Source organism: Pimephales promelas, chromosome 10 (assembly GCF_988280905.1).
Source record: "Pimephales promelas chromosome 10, fPimPro1.hap1.1, whole genome shotgun sequence".
NCBI lineage: Eukaryota > Metazoa > Chordata > Actinopteri > Cypriniformes > Leuciscidae > Pimephales > Pimephales promelas.
Window position 1 is genome coordinate 23,821,701 of NC_142778.1, and position 25,798 is coordinate 23,847,498.

The 25,798-nt window shown below is 40.9% G+C and overlaps 1 long non-coding RNA gene across 1 annotated transcript; it reads left to right on the plus strand.

The window, feature by feature from the left end:
* The first annotated feature begins 1,839 nt into the window (after positions 1-1,839).
* Positions 1,840-13,949, plus strand: LOC148977414 (uncharacterized). The gene is made up of 3 exons (XR_016145450.1): positions 1,840-2,025; positions 10,863-10,944; positions 13,652-13,949. It is a non-coding gene; the product is annotated as an uncharacterized LOC148977414 (long non-coding RNA).
* Positions 13,950-25,798: the final 11,849 nt, after the last annotated feature.

Below are 25,798 nucleotides of genomic sequence, written 5' to 3' on the forward strand. Positions count from 1 at the left end.
CCCCATATGTTTTTAATGGACCAAAGCTTCCGAAATTACCGCAAATGCAACTTGAAGCCGAAGATCTGACTAAAATCAAAACCGTATTTTCGAATACACTCACTGGCCACTTTATTATATACCAACGCATTCTCACCCCAAGGCGTCACCTTTGACCATGCTTCAATATTTGACATTTTAGGCGCCCTTTAGCGTCACTAACATGACGCGATCCTACGGCGTCATCTAACTGACGCTAAAGGAAAGCGTCTGTTAGAGGACGCGGTTAGGTTTAGGTGCGGGGTGGGGGTAGGGTACACGCGATCCTAGGGCGTCATCTAACTGACGCTAAAGGGCGCCTAAAGCGTCAGACATTGAAGCATGTCCAAATGCTTCCCAAGGCGTCAGTTAAGTGACGCCTTGGGGGGTGAGAATGGGCTGTATATACAGCTGTTTAACTGCCCATTAACACATATCTAATCAGTCAATCACATGGCATCAACTCAATGCGTTTAGGTATGCAGACATGGTCAAGACAATCTGCTGAAGTTTAAACTCAGCATCTCAATGGGGAAGAAAGATAAGTCTCGAATTCTGCTGAGACATTCAGATGGTAGGGTCAGAATTTGGTGTAAACAACATGGAAGCATGTATCCATCCTGCCTTGTATCAATGGTTATTGGCACAGTTTGGGACCCTTAGCATGAATTGGGCATTTTTGAAACGCCACAGTCTACCAGAGTATTGTTTCGGACCATGTCCATCACCTTATCACGGCTACTTTCATCAAGATAATGCACCTTGTTACAAAGCTAAAAGTATCTCAAACTGATTTCTTGACATGACAAAGAGTTCTCTATAGTCAAATGTGTAAAATGTCCCAAACAATGATGTAAAAAAAATAATAAATAAAATAATTTAATTTGCAACCACAGGGTCCAGATTAATTCAATGAATTAATTAATTTGACTAAGGATCAAAAATTAAATGAATATGATAATCTAAAAATAAAAGTGTGTGTGTTTAATTATTGAGTCATATTATTTACACAAGGCAAAGTTTTTCATTGTTTAATAAATGTTGGTTTTTTATTTTTTTTATTTTACAAAAAAAATAAAAAAAACTTTGCTTGACTTCCTTTGCAGTGACAATGATCAGAAAATCAGAAAATAGTCTCTTGTCACGTTCTGACACTTTGTAGAAAAGACTAAAAGACTCTTCATGAGACATCCCGAGGCAAAAGCGGATGACGTTTGAAGGCTTATTTTATGCCTTATGCCGCAAGCAGAGATGATATAGAGATGTGATTGTGTTTTTAATTTTAAGCTGCATTGAGTTATAAAGTTGCATATCTGTCTGTAGTTATGACTCAGAGAAGATTTAGCTACTGTAGCCTCGTGCCATGCATGTTGTGGTGACGCACGCACAGTATTACACACATGCACTCTCCGAGTTTGATGCATGTTTTGCACAGACATGCTATCCCACCTGGGACCCATTAACATATTAGCGTGTGTGCATGTGCTTTGTACTCCTAAAAAGAACTGCATAGTTCAGTGTCACAAACTCCATAAGACAAGCACAATAGCACTGCAGAACCAGCCTTGAACTCAGCATGTCCTCTGGGCATGGACAGACAGAACGCAACAGGGGCCTACAACAAATCATTGTGGTACTTTACTCCAATACTGTTTAAAGTCAGTCTGCCACTGACAGTAAGAAACGCTTCTATAAACTATTGTTGAACAGTTTGTCATAACTAAGACTTGTTTTTAAAAGAAAAGTTATTGTTCCTTGTAAATTCATATTCAAAGACATTATAAAATAGAAGTATTGGTCATTGTTATTTGCTATTGCGTAAACCAACACAAAGATGCATTCTGGGTTTCTATTTTTTATAGGGACATTTCAGAGACATAATCATTTTTATACTGTGCAAATTGTAGATTCTGTCTCATTTAGGATGGTTCATCTCATCGCAGGTGTTGGGGCAAGTCTCCGTGAGAGGATACAAACTGGAGCTGATGAAAGCTGTCTACCTCACAGGTAAATGCTATTTACCTCACTACTTGCCTTCACAGATGTGAAATAATTAGCATAGCAGCAGTTAATAATATTAATGCATTTGATCTGATTCAACAGAGGAATAAAAGATAAACATTATATGAATGCTTGGCTAAAGAGATGCATCTTTAATCTAGTTTTAAACTGGCACAGCGAGTCTGAGCCTCGAACAAAATCAGGAAGGCTATTCCAGAGTTTTGGAGCTAAATGTGAGAACATCCTCCCTCATTTAGTGGACTTAGATATCTTAACTACTATTAACTGAAAGAAACTCTTATTAACGAATTAGTAAGTAGCTCACAGATGATAGTGTTACTAGATACTTCTGTGGGGATTACTAATTATTTGGATTTGTATTATAAAGTGAAGATCATTGGAACTAACTAGTAATGACTCAAGTGTTACTACATGATCTAGTCATGATTTGTGCAAACGTTTGAGATTTTTGGTGCACTTTAGTATACTTTTAGAAAATGTCTTTAGTAACACTTGAGTCATTACTAGTTAGTTCCAGTGGTCTTCACTTTATAATACAAATCCAAAAAATTAGTAATTCCCACAAAAGTATCTAGTAACACTTTCATCTGTGAGCTATTACTTACTAATTTGTTAATAAGAGTTTCTTCTAGTTAATAGTAGTAACTAGATTATTAATAAACTTTTTCAGTAGTTCTCTGGGAAGTATTAAAAAATAGAAGTTATTGATTAGTTAATAGTGAACTACCACTTTCATCTGTGCGCTATTACTTACTAGTTTGTAAATCAGAGTTTCTTGTTAGTTAAGTTACTAGATAGTTAATATTGTGTTACTCATTGGTTCTTGTGTAGTTATTCATTAACGAAGGAACCGTATTCTAAAGTGTTACCACAAGTACTCCAAACAAATTAAACTTTTCACCATATCGTAGGGTTTACTGGGACCAAACACCATATTGTAGGGTTTAACATGAACACACATATGCGGTTTAATGAAGTGTGTATCACATTACAACGTCTTTTCTTCAGCTGATAGTCACTGTTTTTGCAGGCCGAGTCCATAGAGAGTCGAGTCCGAGTCGAGTCCGAGTCGAGATCGAGACCAGTGAGGGTTGATCCTTTTTTTTTTTTTTTTTTTTTTACTGAATTTACTTAGTTTAAAAAATATGATCAGTTTAGGGTAAAAAGGCCACATAGTAGGTGGTGTTAAGTAATTTTATTACAATTTGTCATGTGCAGTTGCGCACTAGAAAATCACCAATCACTGGGCGTGTCAATCAATTTAAAGAAATATTTTATTAACATACATTAATAATCATGAAAAATATTTTTAATTGAACTCGAGTGGACTCGGGAATAATTCCGAGTCCTAAAAAAAAAATGTTCGAGTACGAGTCAATTCCGAGTCCAAATGGACACGAGTCCATGACAAGACCAAGACCATTAAAATATGGTCTCGAGACCGAGTCCGAGACGAGTCCGAGTCTCGAGTACTACAACACTGGCTGGCAGTATACTAAACAGCAGCTACATCTGCAACAGTGAAGAGAAGACTTGGGAATGTGGGCCTTTTAGGCAGAATTTCAAAGAGAATCTACATCTGACACTGGCAATAAGACGAAAAGTGTAGAATGGGCAAAAGAACAAAGTTTGGACAGTGAACGATTTGGATGAGTATTGCAGATAGCAGATAAATCTTTGAGGTCTTGAGCTGTTCTGAGAACAGTTCAATTGGTCTGTGAGAAACATCCTACAAGTCAAATCACAACTATGTGAAGTGCAACAGAAAGTATGAGATGAAATCTGAACAGTTAAATAATCTGACTACTAGAATAATTCTGCAATTAGGGCATTGATTTGAACTAGAAATAATCTTTTATTACATTTTAATTGTTATTTGTACTACTACTACTACTTTAATGCATCTTTGGTGAATTCTCCTAAAACCTTCCACATACAGGCCTGAAACTCTTGTTTTCAATCTCAGCTGTGGTCTGTGGTGAATGCTGATCTACAGTTCAACAGGCAAGGGATTCCGAAAACAAGCAGATATTCAGAGGCTGGGGAAGAGAGCAAATTGTTCTGCCAGGTGTTCAGAAAGATAGTGCCCTATAAAAGAGTAGACGAGATTTTGAGATTTCTGGAGGCACGGGCAATAGAAAGTCTTCTCACATGTCAAGCGTACATTTTCGTTTCTGTGTAAAGAGTGAAGCTGAACAATTTTCACATTTATGATGGCTACAAAAAAGAACAAAAGGCAGAGAGAGACTTTTGGACAGACACCCTGAAACCTCTTGATATGTTAAAGTCAAACAACTCAACTTCATTTTGTCTTAAACAGTGAACATTAGCTTTGTACTTAAAGATAGTAGTACCCACCTCACTGCCTACATACACTAAAAAATAGAGGTTATTTATTGGCCATAAAAGTTTTATAAGGAATCGTTAACATCCATAGAGCCATTCCATTGTATAAAAGGTTCTATAGCGGGGGAAAAGATTCTTCAGATTATGAAAATGTTCTTCGCACTAAGACAAAAATGGTTATTATAAAACGGATAGTTCTGGTTCTTGATTCTGGTTTAGTCACGTTCGATGCCATTGTAAATTACTCAACAAACATACACCTGTGACCGCATTACATTAATATTTCTGGGCAACTGCCGTTTGTGATTTTTTTTGTTGCTGCCAGTTGCTGGTATGGGTTGCTTGGCAACCTATTTAGAGCTACATTGCTTGCCGGAGGAATAAATGTGTTATAATGTTATATTTTTTGTTGGTGGTGTATATTTTGGTGGTGTGTGTTTACACACACCGATTTGATCCTTTGTGTTTGTCATCGAGGCTGGTGAGTGACGATTCGACTCTCTTCAGCGTCCGCATCACACATAGAGTGGTATTGCAGTGTTTTGAAGATTAAAGTGACGTGTGAAGGAATGAAGATTTAATGCTTGCACGAGGGTGGGGAAGATTAGTTAATACCTTCGCTTTCAAATCTTTGCTGGGGACTGTCCAGTTCTACGGGATGCCAGGAAAAAGTAAAATCAGTTGTGTGTGAACTTTGTGCATGTGTCCCACTCACCATTGCTGCCGTGGAGAATGAAGAAAGCCCAGTTATCTGCTGTTCTGAGTGTTTTATATCTGAAGCCTCTGCATTCTGACTCATCATTGATGTTGTCCTGGAGAACGGAGAAAATCCAATTATCTGCTGTTTTGAGCGTTTCTTGTCCGAAGCCGCTGCGTTCTGACTCACCGTTGCTGTTGTCCTGGAGAACGGAGAAAATCCAGTTATCTGCTGTTCGGAGTTTTTCACATCTGAAGCCACTGCATTCTGACTTACCATTGCTCTTGTGGACAACGAAGAAAATCCAGTTATCTGCTGTTCTGAGTGTTTCACATCTGAAGCCCGCTGCATTCTGACTCACCATGGCTGTTGCCCAAAAAATCCAGCTATCTGCTATTCTGTCTTCTGTCTATTTAATAAAGCAAATCTGTTATTTTATCTTGCTGTCCTGCCTTGTGGTGTCCCCTTTTGGTGTAGCTTCTCAAAGTGGTATTTGGGGAGGGTTGTGGGTTGGAGGGCCCTGCATCCCCTGGCCTGTGACAGCTCTAATATTGATTTAGATGTTGCCCTTTATTTCTGTTTATCTTTGATGAAGTTGATGCTTTCCTTTGGGGGTTTTGACCTCTGATGATGGCACTATTGATGTTCTCTGCAATGGTCAACACTTGGTCATGTTACCAGTGGTAACGCCTTTGGGCAGCAGCTGACGACATGCTCCAGTGTCCCCTTCCTCAGGCAAAAAGAGCAGGCTGATGTGTCAGCCAGGCTTTGTGGTGTCAGTTTGGATGGGCTAGGAAGGACATAATAGACCGGTGGAAGACTAGGAACTTAATGCGGTATGGCTCTGACTGTCACAGGTCAGTGCACAAGATTTTTTTTTCTTCACAGCATGCTCCCATCTAGTCCAGGTACCTTCCTGTCTCATTCCCACTGCTCTGCTGGACGACTTCTCCTCAACAACTCCTCTCACCTCTTTCCCCGAGCCTTGTTATAAGGGTGAGTTGCAAAGGTTCCTAACCTAGTTGTTCCCAACAACTTCATCTAGCCACTTCTCCTTCCAAGACTTCATGGCGTAGCTGCGACTCTGCCTGTTCTACTGCCACCTCCGCTCCCCACTCCCTCTCGGTCTTAACTGCTACTTCTGCCCTAGAGACTTTTGGGTCACTTGACTCTCAGAGCTGCAACACTTGCAACCTTGCATACAAGACCTTGAACTCCTCCTCAATAGATTTAATGGGGAGCCTCAGTTTGCAGAGGATCTTCAGCAGTATTGCTCCCTACAGAAATACTGCAAACCTAACTATCTCCTCAAGTAGTAACTAATTCTCCTCTCCAGATCTGAAATGGTGGAGATCAGCCAATGGCCATAGGAACCTTGGTATAATCCTAAGCTGGTAGATCCATGCCTTGAATTTTCTGGGAAAGCCTGACTTATTGACTTCTTTCAGCCACCCTTCTAGCTCCTTACAGGAGTTCTTATTGGATGCTGTATCCTTAAGGTTACTGTCAAAGATCTTTCCCAGACTTTTCATAGGCTTCTCTGAGAGGGTAGGGATTGGTATTCCTGAGATCGAGAACCGAACGCATTCACTACTCTGCCTTTCTACATCACCAAGGATCTTGATTTGGGTGATGTGAACAACATTCTCAGCCATCCCATCAGCTTCTCTAGCCAAATTCATGGCTGGAAGCTCCCAGACTTAGACTTGGGTACTCTTCAGTCTGGTACTGCAGATTTAATCAACACATTCATCGCCAGAGCAAAACAGGATCACTGTTTAAACATTATACAGTATTTGATATGTGACAGAGATGACAGGGCAAAGGCTCTAAATAATAATAAGTGAAAATATTCCTTTGTTGCCAGAGTGAGAATTTTTTTATCTTCATTTTGTCACCTCATATTGTGAAGGACTCAGTCAGAAGGACTGAATTATAAATATATATACCTTTCCTTAGAAATAATGCATTTTTGTTCTCTGAGTTAAATAAAGTGAGGGCTAGGGAGAGCTAGAGATCAATATGCTGACAAAAGAGAATTTGACTGTCCCTTATACGTTCCTCTGTGGCTCCCACATCAAGTGCCAAAAATGGACAAGCTGTCAATAACACCCAGGCTTTTGATTTTCAGGGCCCTCTTGGTCCATAAAAAGTAGCCTTTTATTGAACAGACCCTCACAATTACCTTTATATGAAGGACAATGACATGGTCATCTTTGCTAATTGCACCAGCTGTCTCTAGAGATGCTTGTTTCAGGATTTAACACACACAAATGGAATTGTGGGTAATATATAAGGATGTTGTGAAGCTGTGAAAACCTATTACAGCAGAATAAGCTGCAAGAAGCTGTTCTCACTGGAGAGGGAATCTTTCGGGGCGTATAATCCAAAAATAGGAGAGATTTTAAGAAAGTATCTTTTTTTCCCAAAAAGAGATTTACTGTGTGAGTGGAAAGCGGGGCTAAAAATAACGAGTTGTGATGTCATGATTTTTACAGGAAGATGTGAAATTAATTGATGAGACATTTTTCACAGTGTGCGTCTACCCAACACTGATTCATGGTGCTAAACTTCCCTGCAGCTCTGCTGCATCAGCACAAACATCAACAGTGGTCAACACAGAAAGCTGCATAAATGCACATCACCAACAAACAATGACAGGCACATATTGAACATGCATATAAACATAAACCTTCAAACAAGCAATTAAGCTTCTCTGACATGCTTGGATGGACTATACAATGCAATTATGGAAAAAAAAGAAGAGATTAAATCAGATTTTGTGCCACAGTTTAGGTTCAGAGAGCCCACATGACTGTGTTTGTATTGAGCATATCACAGCTCATTGGAGTCAGAGAGGACTCCCCATTGTGACACTAATGGTGAAACGTGTAAGAGTGTCTGCGATGGTGAAATTCCATGGGGTTGAAAACTGAACCCACTGAGGACCAAGTGTGTGTGTCTTAAAGATTAATATTTAGCATACTGATACTCACTGTACCAGATCTAGATGCTGTGCTGACATGCCGAGCCTCGATCGGCATTGGCAGGCAGTGGTTTGGAGATTATTGCATGTAATTCAGATGTCAATCTCTGCCAAGCAGGTAGTGGAGACACACACACACACACACACACACACACGCACACACACATACACACACATACATGGAGCCACAAGGAGCACAGAGCATCTGGTTTCCCTGATTCATTCCAACAGTTGAGGCAGGAGCGAAATTGGGGGAAAGGCGTAGAGTGGGCAACTGGGCCAGACATAGGCCAGTGCATCCTTGCTCTGTGAGCCAAAACTGCAGTGGGCACATGCAGAGCAGGCCCAGTTGGAGTACTGATGATGCTGAGGCCATTAGGCCCAGCATTTTCTGAAACCTCCTGAGCGGGACTATAGACCAATTCACAAGATGTAAACAACACTGGTCCAGAAGCACTTCCTGTTTCAGTTTTTTAACACTACATAAAAGCTGGGATAAAATACAACCAACAGAACATTTAAAACTGAATCAAAAAGTTAAACAAACATCTTTAAGATGTTTTCTTTACATGTGAAATAAAGAAAACAGCTACAAACTGAAACAGGAAGTGCTTCTGGACCAGTGTTGTTTACATCTTGTGAAATGGTCTATAGCACCACGGCGGAGGATTTTGTGAAGCGCTGAATATTCAGTCTGCGCTCTGGCGACATGTTTGAGTAACATGGACCCGTGTTCTATGAGCTCTGAATAAGATCGAGCTAGAATTAGCCAATCGTCCAAATAGTTCAAAACTCGCATGCCCCAAAGTTTCAGGGGTGCGAGTGCAGCGTTCATGCACATCGTAAATGTACGGGGTGCAAGGGACAAGCCAAACGGTAGAACTGTGTATTGATATGCCTGGCCCTCGAAGGTGAATCTCAAAAACGTCTGTGACGTGACGCTATTTGTATCTGGAAATAAGCGTCCTTCAGATCTATTGACACAAACCAGTCCCCTTGGCAAATCTGCGCAAGGATTTTCCTGGTTGTAAACTTTCTGAACTGGTGTTTCATAAGTGCTCTATTCAGATGTCTTAGATCTAGAATGTGTCTGAGAGCCCTGTCTTTTTTCGGTACCACAAAATATCTGCTGTACAGACCCCCTTCGCTCTGAGCTTGAGATAAAGGCTCTATTGCCCCTATTGTAACGAATAGCCTCTTTCTATAATGTTCAGCACCTAATTTGAAACCCCATTTGCATGAATGGCTAGATGTAGAATGGGTTTTGTGCTCTGGTCGTGACATAGTGACGACACGGGAGCTTTTGTGCACTGTAACATGGGCACCGTGTTTACAGTGAGTGAGGCGGGGGTGCGCCGGTGATGGCAGGCAGCTTGGCCTCGCTCACTTTCATAATACTGTAGCAGTTTGCCGTGAGAGAGCGAGCAGGGCGAGCCCCGTGGGGCTTTACATGTCTGTGGGTGAATGTGGGCATGGGCATGGCATGAAAAACACTGTCTGCCTGAGCTGACTGTATTTGTGTTGGTTTCATTTTCCAGAAACCCTGTGACATGCAGTGTGTAGTGTTAGTTGGCACTGAATTGTGGGCACTTTCACTACATTTAATGCACAATCAACATGAGTCAATTTTACTTGTGCGAGCTCTTTATTGTAGTGGGCTGTGTTTGCATGTGGCAATGAGCACTGGTTTGTGGGCATTTTTATTACACTCATAATACCATCGGCTGTGGCCGGAATAGCACACACGACGACTGCAACTACAGTATGGTCTTCCCAGTGGACCAGCACCACAACCGTCTAGATTGAGTTAGGGACATCTGGAGGGTCTTCAAGTTGGCACCTTCCATCCTCAGTGTTTCGTCGACTAGCCCACGACACCTCAATGCCACATAGAATTTAGGCAGTTCTGAAGGCGAAAGGGGGTCAAACACAGTATTTGTATGGTGTTCCTAATTATCCTTTAGGTGAGTGTATATACATGTATAACAACAACAGGAACTATATATATATATATATATATATATATATATATTTGTGTGTGTGTATACAGCACTGTATATAGCAGTAAACCCTATATAAATTGTTCACAGTCATTGTATTGGGGCTTTGTAGACTGTGATTACACAGTGGGTCGGCCGAGAAGAACAGAATGTTTACAAAGCAGACAGTTATTCTTAAATTCTCTCTCTAAGGACCTGAAGCCTCCAAGGCTATGAAAGCCCTAAATATTTACTTTTGATTTTAACTCATGCAAGTAAACATTTTGCTTTACAAGCCAAATATAGACACTCTGGCTCCGAGATAACTCGCAGAAATGAGAAACAACAGGAAAATTGTTCCGCTCATGCCCTTATACTATTTTTGTTTATGTAATATTGTAAATTTTGTATGATTATACATCTTTTTGCATTGTTATTGAAGGTTGTATATCATGTTTTTTAGCATATGAGCATGTAACACCATTCTGTCTCTTTAAGAAGATCAAATTGGGGAATAGTTGTCACAGAGGAATAGGGATTAGATTTTTGATTACATACATTTATGTTTAAAAACCAAAAAAAGTAAAACAAAAATATCAAACCATTGAGTTTGAGGAATGCAGACTCAGTCAGGAGAACGGTGAGTACAATGATGAAACAGATTATTAACCAACAGAGGGAAATGAGTTGGCAAATGTAGCAAATCACAACAACCAGAGTGGAAGAGAAATGAAACAGTCAAAACAGTTAAGTTGCACCACACACACCTTGATGATCCTGAAGAAGACAATATTAATGTCTCTTATCTTTGTAGGAGCTGAACAGATGAGAATGGAAGAGACAGGAATCCAAGGAAGTAGGAACACAGATTAATAGAGCACAGGAAGACAATCCAGGTAAGTAGCCATTAGTAATACAAGCAGTCCACGTTAGTAAGGATGAGACCGGACAATCCCTGTGTGTGGTGTTGACTTTTATGGAGTCACAGTAACTGGTGATCCTGACAGAACTCTCCCCTTCTGGAAGGCACAATCTCTTGCCAGACAGAATCCATCAAAGCTTGGAGGGTGGGCGTTCTGGAGCTGTGACAGGTGACAGACAGGTGAATAGGGTGGTGAGCCAAGAGAGGCACCAGTGGGTCAGAAGACCAGGGGGTCACCGGTCTTCGGGGACTTGCCAATGAAAGCCAGACTCGGCCACTACATGAACTACAGCGGAATAGTGACTCTCACAAGTCTTTCCTGAGAAGGAGAAATTAACCCTGTTAATCATATTCTATAAATATCAACTAGTGAAATGCATAAAAATGCATCAAATTTTCCCATCTCTTGATTTTCCTTTATATTGTTTGGCCTATGTTTTTTTGTAAACTCTAATGGGTTAATGGTTAACAAAAATCATATGTGTGGCATGTTTGGTCTCTATAAACACCAATCTGCTAACTTTATAACTTTATGATTAGTGTTGTGATCTTGTAGATTCTTTTTGTAAACACCCAATGAAATTACCAACCTGATCTCACGACCAAGTCGTACGAATTTGACGAATGATTAAAAAGTGGCTAATTCGTAACAATTCATACGACCTCACTCGTACGAATCAATACGATTTTGCTAAATCGTACATATTTTACGAATTGGCCAATTCGTATGAATTCGTACGAATGACCTACCCCTTACCCCGCCCCTAAACCTAACCATCACGTGGGTTTAGACAAATCGTACGAATTAGTACGAGTGAGGTCGTACGAATTAGTACGAATTAGCCACTTTTTAATCATGCGTCGAATTCGTACGAATTGGTCGTGAGATAGTGTTGGAAATTACACATTTAAATGCCCTGCAATTCAAAGGCTGCACCCTCCGAAGGTCTCATTTGAAGGCCGACTGCATCACCGCGATGCGGTGAAGGCTGTCCTAGTTCAGTTTTGCATCCTTCGAAGGCCGTATTAGAAGACCGGTTGCATCACCGTGGCAAAATGACCAGCGTAAGGCAAAGACTTATTTGTAATATTTGCACTAGTCTGTCTCACTTGTGTAGCCTATTATACAAAATATAAATGGCAATGGGGTTTCAGTTTTATGTGTTTTTGTAGTTCTGTCATGCACGCTATGTCTACAAAGGTTTTAACCCAATTTGAGTATCCAGAAATATGACTTCTCTCAAGTATTTTGTATTTATATCCTGATTTGTCATATTTTATAATGTTAAGATTGCACTAATTTTAAGATTGCACTCCTGTCTTAATATTTTTCATAAGTGGTTCCCTGGAGGGGGAAGGGGACTCTCATGCAGGACATACACTCACCTAAAGGATTATTAGGAACACCATACTAATACTGTGTTTGACCCCCTTTCGCCTTCAGAACTGCCTTAATTCTTCGTGGCATTGATTCAACAAGGTGTTGAAAGCATTATTTAGAAATGTTGGGCCATATTGATAGGATAGCATATTGCAGTTGATGGAGATTTGTGAGATGCATATCCAGGGCACGAAGCTTCCGTTCCACCACATGCCAAAGATGCTCTATTGGGTTGAGATCTGGTGACTGTGGGGCCATTTTAGTACAGTGAAGTCATTGTCATGTTCAAAAAAACCAATTTGAAATGATTCAAGCTTTGTACCCAGAGGATGGGTACATGGTGGCCATAAAGGGATGGACATGGTCAGAAACAATGCTCGGAAACAATGCGTGGCATTTAAACGATGCCCAATTGGCACTAAGGGGTCTAAAGTGTGCCAAGAAAACATCCCCCACAACATTACTACACCACCACCACCAGCCTGCACAGTGGTAACAAGGCATGATGGATCCATGTTCTCATACTGTTTACGCCAAATTCTGACTCTACTATCTGAATGTCTCAACAGAAATTGAGCCTCATCAGATCAGGCAATATTTTTCCAGTCTTCAACTGTCCAATTTTGGTGAGCTCTTGCAAATTGTAGCCTCTTTTTTTCCCTATTTGTAGTGGAGATCAGTGTTACCCGGTGTGGTCTTCTGCTGTTGTAGCCCATCTGCCTCAAGGTTGTGTGTGTTGTGGCGTCACAAATGCTTTGCTGCATACCTCGGTTGTAACAAGTGGTTATTTCAGTCAAAGTTGCTCTTCTATCAGCTTGACACAGTCGGCCCATTCTCCTCTGACCTCTAGCATCAACAAGGCATTTTCGCCCACAGGACTGCCGCATACTGGATGTTTTTCCCTTTTTACACCATTCTTTGTAAACCCTAGAAATGGTTGTGTGTAAAAATCCCAGTAACTGACCAGATTGTGAAATACTCAGACCGGCCCGTCTGGCACCAACAACCATGCCACACTCAAAATTGCTTAAATCACCTTTCTTTCCCATTCTGACATTCAGTTTGGAGTTCAGGAGATTGTCTTGACCAGGACCACACCCCTAAATGCACCGAAGCAACTGCCATGTGATTGGTTGATTAGATAATTGCATTAATGAGAAATTGAACACGTGTTCCTAATAATCCTTAAGGTCAGTGTATATATATATAAAGTAAGATAGTTTGACAGATCTTTGTTTAATAAATGTATTGTCTCATTGTTGCTGTTGTTAACAGGCATGCTTTATTTGCTTTTCCTCAGGACTGCAAAGTGTCCTGGGACAAGTGAGGGTGTGAATGGGAAACCCACTGCTGAAACTTGGCCCTGGTATTTCCTCATTGATGAGGTGTTGGGACAGAGCCACTCCACCAACCGCCCTGTGCTCATTGCCTCCATCCCTGAGGATACACAGGGCCGAGTTCAGCAATGTGCGATCAAGAAGAGGAGAAGCCAGCCACACCAGCAGGAGCACCAGCATCAGATAAGGCTAGACAGAGAGGACGAGTTTTAGGACTTGATTAGAGATGACATTGGACTGCAGAGGTGAGGAGAGTAGGAAGAGGATGGACAGGCTGTTTTTTTTTTTTTTTTTTTTTTTTTTTGGGGGGGGGGGGGTGAAAGAATGATTGAGAATTGATTTATTTACATATATATATATATATATATATATATAAAATCTGTAAATATTTTCACCACTATTTTCTGTACATAATAAAAAGAATACATGACTAGCCTACAAAATCGCATAGCAAAATAACTAAGTGAATTAATGAGTGAATGTTTGAACACACACACACACACGTGTATATATATATATATGTGTGTGTGTGTGTGTGTGTGCCATGCATGATTTATTTTCTTTTGATATTTCCTTTCATGATTTACGTAAGTTAACACCCAATACTTGAGCAGTTTAAAATTTAATCCAGCCTTTCAGGACGCAACCTCGGAAATGGGTTGCAGTAAACCAGCTCTGGCCATGGTCTTGACTAAGCCGAAAATTCATGACTCAGCGGCACCGGTGCTGAAACATCCTCCCCTAGCCTGGGAACCCAGACAACTTCCGGCAAATTTAGATTTGCTCTGAAATTTAGTCTGGCAAAGAGCTCATTCAAGCCCATTTCCAATCCGTCGAAATCGCGGCAGCAATCAGAAACATTGGGGCGGGCTTTACACGATAACGACAGCGATGGGATTTTGAAGCAGATTTTGTAGTCTACATTACAAAGATCGATGCCGCCGTCGAACATCACTCGTTCGAATCAGCTATCACATATGTTTTAAGCGATTTGAACGTTTCCTTTTTGTTAAAAAACGAGCAAAGAACAACACTCGGAGATGTTTCTCCACCGGCCACCGCTCTGCATACGTCATCTCCTTCATCATTTTTGGTTTTGGATTGGTTTTGGGTCTACCTGCGACGTCCGTTGGTGAAGCCCCTTTGGAAATGATTTGTCTATGATACTTTGCCAGACCACAACTCAGTTACTGAGAATGGTCTGGTTTTAGCCAGGCTAATCCTCCCCATGTCCTCCAGTAAAATAAAATAAAAAAATTGACACATTGTCAAAAGCATGAGAATCCTAGAATGAGAATGCGTTGATATATATTCACTGTGGTAAAAATGTCCACTATTTAAAAAAATGCATTGTTTGTGTGAAGTAGCGTTTCAGATATGCAGATGCTCCAAACATCAGAGATGCTCACAGTGATGTTTATGTACTTTTATAGTGTTGAGGTGTATTGCAGGGGTTTCAATTTAGAGAAAACTATTAAAAAAAAAAAAAGTAAGTAGCAGTTGGAGTCATTGGGTACAATGTGTCAAATTCCTGAAATCAGAGTGAGGGAGAAAAAAAGTGATTTGCTTCCTTCATCTTCATTCCCCACCAATAGGAGGAGAGAAACTCGATGACCTAGTCACCCGTGTAATGAGGTCCTTTAGCCAAATTAATTGCTCTCTGTGAAAGGGTGTTTGTCTGGAAAGGTTTAAGGAGTCTGTTATGCTTACTAAGGCTGTATTTACTTTAAAAAGGGGAGAAGTAACTATTTCAAAAATAAAAGTAACTATTTTATGTTTTAAATATATTTCTAAATGTAATTTATTCCTGTGATACTTGCCTACCGTCTAGTAGTATTAACAATATTGTTATGTTGTCAAGTTTCAAGTTTGCATTTATTTATAGCACATTTAAAAACAGCAATCAGGGCTGACAAAAGTGCTGAACAATAGACAAGATAAATAACAAGGACAAACCACAAATTCATGGCAAAATATCACAATGACTTAAAAAAAAAGATTTTAAGAGGATTTAAAAACAGTTAGAGATTGAGCCGCACTGATAGAAAACCGGAAGGCAGCCTAGGGCCAGCAATCACAAAGGCTCTGTCTCCTTCATTCTTTAACCATGATCTGGGTAGTCTCTGATCACCAGACCACAGAGTAGCTCAGACAAATAGTTGTTGTTGTTATTATTACTAGGACAAAGTGTTAATATTATTAATACTTTATTATTATATATTTTTAAATTAATATTTGAATTACCCCCTCGTTGATCACTATGTTTTTCAGTTGTGTAGAAAAGAACAGCATGACATTTTAATAATCTGGCATTTTAATAATTCTCTGAAAGTTGCATTGGAAATTCTCTTAAGTTGGCCCAGGCATACATTATAATACATTGCACTCAGTAGCACACTTACTTTCACTGTATCATGTATCAGGGGGTACATTTATAACCTCCAGTTGACTACTGTCACACCCTTGATTACTGTAAAATAATGTTGAGTAGAATAATGTATTTTACTGATTGGTTGATGCTCCAATAAAACCAATTTATATTTCCATTTATAAGGGTCACTAACATTTTAATTTGCAACAAACATTTTAATGGAGGGTAATTTAAAATCTGAGGTGAATCACTTCTATGAGAATATTGATGTATTCCGTATGCCTGCAGTGCTAATCTATAGTAAAATGTCAACAAACTGGGCTTTGCTCATTGACATTTTGACATTGGCACTTTGTTAAATGATGTTATATGTGATGCAAGTAACAGAGGGGAGCCAAACTTAGCAAGGGTTGATTATCTACATCTACAAGCATCTACTCAGATAGTGACATGCTTACTTTCCTTTGAAATAGTCAAGCTACTTTCATAGCTACTTCATTCTTTTTCAGAGAGGATATCCAATGAAACTACATTCTCTACAATGGAAAGTCTGAAATGAAATCTTTAAAATAAACAATGTCATATCAATCTTGGAAAGAACATTTAATGGGGAATTTTCTAAGAATGAAATGCAACTGTGAATAATGTGAATTGTTTGTTATTTGTGTTGTTACTTATAAAACCATTTATTTCTACAATGTTATGCATTTATATGGAGAAGCGTAACACTGAGAGCGATGGATTATTGAATTGGTCATTTTAAGGTGAGAAGTTAGGTTCTAAGAACCACTAAGAACTAATACTAGAGAGAGGCTAAATGTCATGATCAGTATGACATTCATTAGTTCACTGTGGCCATTACTGTTCAAAGTTCAGCAAAATGTCACTCGATTTGCTTTTAAAGGAAGGATAAGATGAGTTACTGAAGAACAAACACAGCTGCTCTCCAGTTCATCTGCACACATGCTTTCCCTCCCTGTGTTGACAAGGCTGTCAATTCCTTTTGAACTCCTGGGGACATAAAATTGACTTTCAATCTTGTTTTGTCTTAATATGATAATTAATTAATTTGCATTCATATCAAACTAATCAAGCTTGTGTGCCTGCAAGCATAATAATCCTATAAAAAGTCAGGAGCATAACCCCAGGCAGAGGAAGAGCAGATGCTGCTGGCTGTAACACTTTTGGTGTATGTGTGTGTGTGTGTGTGTGTGTGTGTGTGTGCGTGCGTGTGTGTGTGTGTGTGTGTGTGTGTGTGTGTGTGTATTATGCAGTTCCAACCTCCTAATTTGTGTGTGTTATGCATCTATCTATCTATCTATCTATCTATCTATCTATCTATCTATCTATCTATCTATCTATCTATCTATCTATCTATCTATCTATCTATCTCTCTATCTATCTATCTTCTGTCCTGGTTCTATGATTTCTGTTTTACTATTCTTTCTTGAGTTATGTCTGTCTGTGTGTGGTTCTACCACTTTGTTAGTGATTCAATCTGTGATTATACCTATATTTCTATCTTTGGCTCTACCATTCTCTATATGGTTCTATTGAGTCGCGTGCCGATTTGGGCGGGGTCTGAGCCAGTCGGCCATGATTGGAGACGCTATTGGTTGCCAGGGGCAACGCCTTCAGAACTTCACAGATGCGCGACTAAACATTCCAGAAATAGCGAAAGAGAGACAGCACTTCTTAATGTTTGTTTACATTTTAGCGATACACGGCAGTTTCTTTGGAAGATATGGAGAAGGAAGAGAAATGAAAGTGGTTCTATAGGGAGAAACTATAAATAACAATGCTAGCCAGCTTTATTTAGAGAAACTGCTTGAATGTCCGATCTGTCCGCTTGACAGAAGTGCAAATGCACGTATCTGATTCATATCAAATTTATTTCCACATATGAATGAGGCCTGAAACATCAAGTATGACTAAACTCGCGCAGTTTAGCGTTACAGGTTTGGGAGATTTTAAGTCTTGCACCCAGCCGCAGCAGAATTGTTCATGCTTTCTAATGACTTAAAGCTTCTGACCTCTTGCATTGTAATGTAGCCAGTAACATTACATAGTGCTTTGGGTCGTTCCTCTGTTCCTAGGTCCCAAGTGGGGAAGTCTGGCGGTGTGCGATCCTGTAAAGCCTTGCACCCCTCAACCCCCTCTAGTTCGCCAGCATGGCAGCTGGGTGCGGTTCGAGGACCCGGTCATCTGCCTGCACGCATCCCTGGCCATCTTTTGGAGACAGGTAAGTGTCATGCATCACACTCAGACCCTGCTTCGGGCCGCCTCCGGGCCTTCCGGCCGCTAAACCCTCAGTCTGTGATCAGACCTTTCGTTTCTCCGGGCCAATCCGCTCCTAGAACAAGGTCCACTATCACCATCTGAGGGGCCATGTATAAAGGGCATTCTTTAACGGAGGCCTGGGTGACCTCCAACTGCATTGGCATCTGTGTCTCGAGTTGTTGCAGTTCCCCTCACTTTGAGCCATCGTTGCTCAGTGAGCTGGTACTGGTCTGATCAAGACCGTTGTGCTATGCTTCCCTCGCATCTCACAACTCGCCCGTCACCTCCTCCTTGGAGTCAGAAGCTTCTGAGGATCCTTCATTCTTCCGGCCTGCTTATTGTGCCGCCAACGAGCCTTACGGCAGCTTAGGCCAGGGAGAGTAGAGAATCCATCCCCTGGCAGTCCAGCTGGGCAGGGACTTTCTCAGGCCGCACAGTAACATCTGTTTGCCTCTCCAGAGTTCTCCCTCTGCCAGTTGTTATTTCTGTCTGAACGGACAACCCTTGGACAGACACTGGCTCTCAATTGGCCCCAGGGCTCTGGAGAAATGCGTTCCCCAGTGAGCCTCCTAAAAATCGTCTGCGATTCGTTGTCGTCTGGCGCCTGCTCAAATTCAGTAATTTCATCACACTCAGGTGTTGAGCAGAAATACTCCTGTAGCTCAGTGATATTCATCACACTCAGGTGTTGAGCAGAAATGCTCCGGGCCAGTTGCACCAACAGGGCTTTACTAAGCCTGGTCCTAACTGCTAAGTAGGTCTTAGTTAAGACCAGTCTTTAGAGTTGACCTAACGTCGGTTGCACCGACCAAACTTAAGCCTAAGCATAACTACGCCTGGTTTTAGCGATGCGCGTTCCTGTGAATGGCCACGGAACTATAGTGGTTGCTTAGCAGCGTGCGTTGCTGTGGTTACGTTGTAAACTATCTTACGCTGTTTGGTTAAATTGAAGCCGTATCAATGGAGGATCAAAGAAAAAGGAAAGGAAATTTCACTGACATTGAGATATTAAAGTTAATAGAGCTGTACAGTCAGCACGTGACAATTCGCTTCATTCGCGGAAGCATTACGTCTGTCTCCTGCACGCGAGAGGAGAGGTAGAAGAACGTTGGTAATAAATGTCAGTTCAATTGTAAGTTCATTCTTTATGTGCTTAGGAGTGTACGCTATGTATCGTCTATGATGATATTGTAATCATTGTTTTAAAGGAGCAATGTGTGATTTTTAGCGACATCTAGTGGTTCGGTTGCGAGTTTGCACCAGGTTTGCACTAAGGGCTCAGCCCACTGCTCACCCCTCCCTTTCGAAGAAGCTACGGTTGCTAAAACGGGACAAACATCTCGTTGGCTGAGACAGCAGAGAATAGCCAGAGTAAGCCAAGAGTGTGTAACATTGTCACTGTTTCTGTACCACAGTCCATTATAAACCACATCATACTGTTTACAAAGCCATAGTCAGGTGAGGATCAAGGGTTTTAATATATAATTTAATATAATAATAGTAATCAGCTGATTGTCTCACAAACGTAACCAGCAGCACATTTCTCCACACATACTGTAGCAAACCCATAATACAGCGAGGGAGCAGCTATATATTTTTTCTAACAGGGTAGTTTAGCTGGCTAATATGAGCTGTACTGTGGCTGAGCTGGGACTCGTCCGCATGAGTCCAAAGGTCGGAACTGCGCGCGCTGTTACAATCATGTCATCTCCGCATCCCATAGATACTATTTACTACACACAATAGGCTTTTTTCTCTGATTTTGAAAACTCTTCGTGATCGACTTTAGTGATCTAAAAGTCTCTATCGACGGGTTAGTGATTCCTGTAACGTACTGTTTTACGGTCAATGACATGACAATGACAATCATCAGCTGTCTCACGAACGTAACAGCACATCTATCCCCAACATAACAAACCCATAACACAGCGAGGGAGAACTAAGTTACATGAAACAATCCCAACTACATATTTTACACCACTCACAAGGGAAAAGTCACTACTCACGGAGTGTAAGGCTAGCTTCCAGCTTTCCGCTACTTCTCTTTCAAGGTAGTGATGAAACGCGTTCTGTAGAGCTGTTTGTTCGCGTTCGGCTACGGTAGGAATATGACGTCACAACATGGCGACCTTCATAGAAGGGGATTCCCGCGGTTATGGAGCTATTAATGTCTCATTCTAAGGTAATAAAAACATTACGGTTAATTAAGTAAGTTCTTTATACACCACTGAAAACATAGTTATGGATGTCATATTGCATTTCTGTTAATAGATACTCAACTTTTTCACACATTGCACCTTTAACTATGGACGAGGCACTGCGAGCTGACATTTGTTTTGCGTGCTTGTTTTCACTGCTTGATGCGTAACTGCAGTTATAGGTATGTCCCCAAATAAGTTTTTGTATGATAAATTTATATCATATTATGTTATTAAAATGTTATTATTTTATACAACAGTTAATTAACAATAAGTTAACATTATGAGTTACTTTTTAGACACAATATTGTGAATATTGTTTGTTTCCCCTTTATTTCGCTGACGAGAATTTCAAAATGAAACCGTAGCAGAGTCGCAATAGACAGTGAAGATTTGACCGTTATTAACAAATCATTTTAACGATTCATTATCTGTCGTAAAACGGATAGGCCTATTAAAGCTATTATATGCCTAGAATTTGACTTTACGCCTGCTACTGACTAGGCGTAAGATTTACGCTCGGTCTTAGTGAGAAGAGGGCTTAACCCTGGATGGTGCAACAGTCGTAACTATTAGGTCGGACTTAGAATGCTGAGTTAAGACCTACTTACCTTAAGACCAGGCGTAAGCCCTGTTGGTGCAACTGGCCCCAGAAGCTCAGTGATCTTCACATGTAGTGTTGAGCAGTGCTCTTGTCTTTTGTGCGCCTGTCGCTTGCACTTACTATGCCAGGTCAGGAATGAAGCAGGTTGAATGCCCCTTTTTGGCCCAAACAGACCTTGCTCCCCTCGACACCCCACCTAACCTCCCCTGAACACATTTTTAAGGGACGGGGCACGATGGCACCCATCACAGGAACATGTGGTAGTTACCATCACTTCTGCGAGCACCCCTTAGGAAAGAGGTAGTGTGTTTACGAATTAGAGGTGGAACCTATTCGTTGAGTGAGTCTTCACTCAGTGAGGAAATCCTGAAAGCTTTCGATTATTTCAGTACTCTCTTTCCTGCAAGTTGGGTGGAGTAGACTGTTCCTCCACCCTCAAAATGATGTTGCCGCTGTCTTGGCGCACATTGTGATGCAGTTGCTTGGAAAGCACGTCCTGATCGTCAGGATCCTGAGGGAGCTAAGGAAAATGTAACCGTACGCCCCTCTTTATCCTTGTGGGCCTTATCTTTGGTGGAACTGCACTGCAGAGAACGCCGCTGAGCCACTGCAGGCAGTGAGTTAAAAATTTGGTGTATACAGTTTTCCTGTTCGCATGGTCTCTACTAGAGGGTAGGGACTTGCTTGCTTTCAGTCAACGAATTGTGTCTGGAGTTCAGGCTGGCTACTTGTAACGAACAAAACTGTGTATTTACATGCATCACATTATTGTGCAGTGTGCCCTTTAAGAGAATGATCACGTCATTCAAGACTTGCGCTATGCTTAATGACGTTGAGTTGAGTGTGAGTGAGATCCACCGTAGATGTTAGCGTGCTCTACATCTTTATATACTTTTGTTACACTAGTTTTATTTTGTGACGCTGAAAGAGTAATCTCTCGTGTGCGAGAGGATCGCGTTGCCTGGGTTACCTGCCATTAAATGTGTGTGATACAGCCTTTACGCTTCTAAACTCTTTCTTCTATTTACTTTGTGAGAGCTGTCCTGGTCAAAGCGTTACATACTCTCATGAGACCCCGGCCTGGATTGTGCCCAAGGTTCCTACCTCTTCCAGGTGGTGAGCCTGTAAGCGCTGCCCAGGAGGAGGCAGATCCAGCCCTGGCTTTCTCTGTCCATCCACTTTATAGCGGTTAGACCTCAGACCAGCTCTTATCTGTTAGATTCAGCAGAGAGAGAAGGCAGTTTCCAAGCAAAGTTGGCCCACTGATGGTGGCTGGCTGCCTTCAATTCGGTGAAAAAATCTGAGATGCTTATGTCCTCTTAGGTGTTATAGAGCTCCTTTATAATGAGTGTGTGCTCCGCCTGGGTGTGGACAGAGTGCTTTGCTGAGAGATTTCTAGAGTTGGGGGCTGGGAAACACCTAGTTTCATCCGCTGCTTCCGTGGGCTCCGTTCTCCTGAAGCCAGTTTCACCCAGCCCGTTCTCATCCTTTAACGTCATATAGAACGCTATATGCAAAAACGGCGCTATACTACGCACATGGCACCCTTTATCGTTAATATAACACACCCAAGATGTCATAAGTCCTTTAGCGTGAATATGACACGCAGACCCTACCCCACACCTAAACTTAGCCCTCACAGCGCGTGTTATATTAACGATAACGGGTGACATGTGCGTAGTATAGCGCCATTTTTGCATATAGCGTTCTATATGACGTTAAAGGATGAGAATGCATTGTTTCACCATGAGCCCGGTTCAAGTGTCGGCTTGCTGTGCCATTCCCCTTCGCCTTCTATTCTACTCCAGTTCAGTTCCCTTAAACTGAACCATACGGGTGCATACGCAACCAGGACGTTCTGTCTGTTCCCTCTGTTCCCTCTATGGATTCATTTATACATTTTATTATATTGTTCTGTTCTGCAGAACAATATAGCCTGCAGAACAGAATATAGTCTGCAGTCTGCTTTTTTTCCTTTTCTTTTTCTTTTTGCATTTTCCCCCGTCAGCACTACTTGAGCTTAAATGCTTTTGTTGTTTATATTTTTTGTTTACACATATTGTTTAAAGTTTTCAACTAAAAGAAAACCTTAAGATATATGGTAAGCTTAACTTGTGTATACTGCCTAATGTATAACCTTGTTCAGAAATAATAACAAATACCTTAAACTTTAAAAAAGTAACGTATCTTTTGTTCAGCGACATTTAAACTTAAACCCAGAAGTCTGTCCCAACCACCGCCGCATTTAGTTTAATCTTAACTTTTTACTTTATCTACTTTACTAGCTCCCTCCTCTTTCAGTCTATGCTCCCTGCTCTGGTTCCATTCGTTCTTCATCTTCCTTGTGTTTTCTGGGGGAAGCTCCATAGTTTCCATAATCATTTTTTATGCTGGTTTCAGTTCAAACTGTGCTCAGCCAATGTTCGTATGAAACGTCATCATGGAGCATTACGACACAGTGTTCATGGGAAATGTAGGAAGTACTGCCAAGGGGATAAATGACAGCAAAGCCTCATGCATCATCTGCCAAACTGGCTAGTAAGTGTTTAGTAACACCCGACAAAAAAGAAATGTAACCTGCATTTGGTCGTAGTTAGTTTGACGGGTTAATTTAGAGCCCTGCTAACAATCGTTCTGTGTTTTTGTCATATTTATCATTTTTATCATATATGATAAAATAAAACAGATATGATAAAAATGATTTATATATATATATATATATTTTTATATATATATATATATATATATATATATATATATATATATATATATATATTCTAGTTTAAGCAAGTGTCATGGGGTCAAACATTTCCCTGCTCTTTAATTAGTCAGATTTAATTACACTGAGTTGATATGATTTGGAAATGAATTCTTGGGGCATGTGAATACTGTGTATTTAATAGTCTCCCTCCAAGGAGACTGAGCCATAATCTCTTCGGCAGAAACTGTCACAGAAAAGGAAAGACAACAGACCCTTCAGCTAAGACCTTAATTCCTGACTGTGCCTGGATATGATGTCTGCCTACACTCAAAGCTATTGAAACAGATACAAATCCAGCAGGAATTTGGGGAGGGAGTCTCTCTTTGTTTCTCTCATTGTCTTAGTCACGGTTTAGATTTGAAAGTCGTTTTCGTTTGCCTCTCACGGTTCGGATGCTGTGGGCAGGTGGCACAAGCATATGCATTATTGTTCTGTAATGAATTAGCCACTTTCAACCAGCTACTATTTCCGCTGTCCCTCCAAACAGCTGCCTATAAATGACTTTGATCTACTAGCTTGCATCCCCTAGTTTACTAAAACATATATTTCCCCATTTGAAACTGCCATTGACTTTTGTCTTGGTCTCTTTTAGGCTCTAAGTATTTTTCACAGTTTGTTCCCTTAAATTCTCCCTCTTTCCCCTTTTCACAGTCACACACACAAAGTAAGGGCAAGCAAAAATCATCTTTCGTCTCATTTGTGCTGTATTGCTGTTTTCGGATTTCAGGCAAAGTCTGTCTTGAAGGCTTGACAGCTTTTTGTTTTGAGTGCTTAGTATGCACGAGTTATCCTGACACTGTGAAGCACAGTTCTGGGAGACGCAAACCAGCACCACAACCACATGACTGTCTAGTTTCATCTTTTCAAAGTGCTGCTGTGGCATACAACTGCAGGCGTTTCAAGGTGTCAGCTGGATAGTTATCGGTCAATATGATGAAATTCATACAGGTGTAATTAAAATAAGCTGTCTAAACTGCAGTCATCTAAAGCTACTCATGAGAATGTTCTTTTGTGCAGCGAGCAAACAGCACTTTTTGTCCAATATCATCTCATCCCTATCATCTCATCCCCAGCAACAGTACTTTCCTCTGAGCTGACTATGATTTCATGTTTGAGGATTTCTCAGCGCACCGCTGTTTCAATTCTAGGTTGGCATGATGCGAAGAAGTCAGCCTTGGTGCCCTCTGCGGGGGTCCATAAATGATTAAGCCTCCTCTTTTAGAGACTAGAGGAGGTTAAACACAAACCGCATACAAACAGGACTTGAGCTGTTTGAAGCTTGGATCTGGGTGGCTGATTTATAATGTTAGGATAATGTTACACTATATTCCACAGCTGCCATTTTAGAAAAAAATGCATTTTGAGCCTAATTAAATTGGTTTTGACAAACATATATATATATATATATATATATATATATATCAGCCCATTCTCACCCCCAAGGCGTCACCTAACTGACGCCTTGGGAAGCATTTGGACATGCTTCAATATCTGACGCTTTAGGCGCCCTTTAGCGTCAGTTAGATGACGCCCTAGGATCGCGTGTACCCTACCCCCACCCCACACCTAAACCTAACCGCGTCCTCTAACAGACGCTTTCCTTTAGCGTCAGTTAGATGACGCCATAGGATCGCGTCATGTAAGTGACGCTAAAGGGCGCCTAAAACGTCAAATATTGAAGCATGGTCAAAGGTGACGCCTTGGGGTGAGAATGCGTTGTGTATATATATATATATATATATATATATATACCTTTCTGCATGTGCATCTCTGTCACGTGTCGGTAAGATGAGCTATTTCTTGTCTCGGGACAACATAGTGCACTAAGTTCACTTCATCACTAAGTTTTGAATCATTCTTATTCAGCTTTTGCCTTCATTGTAAAGGGTTGTTAAA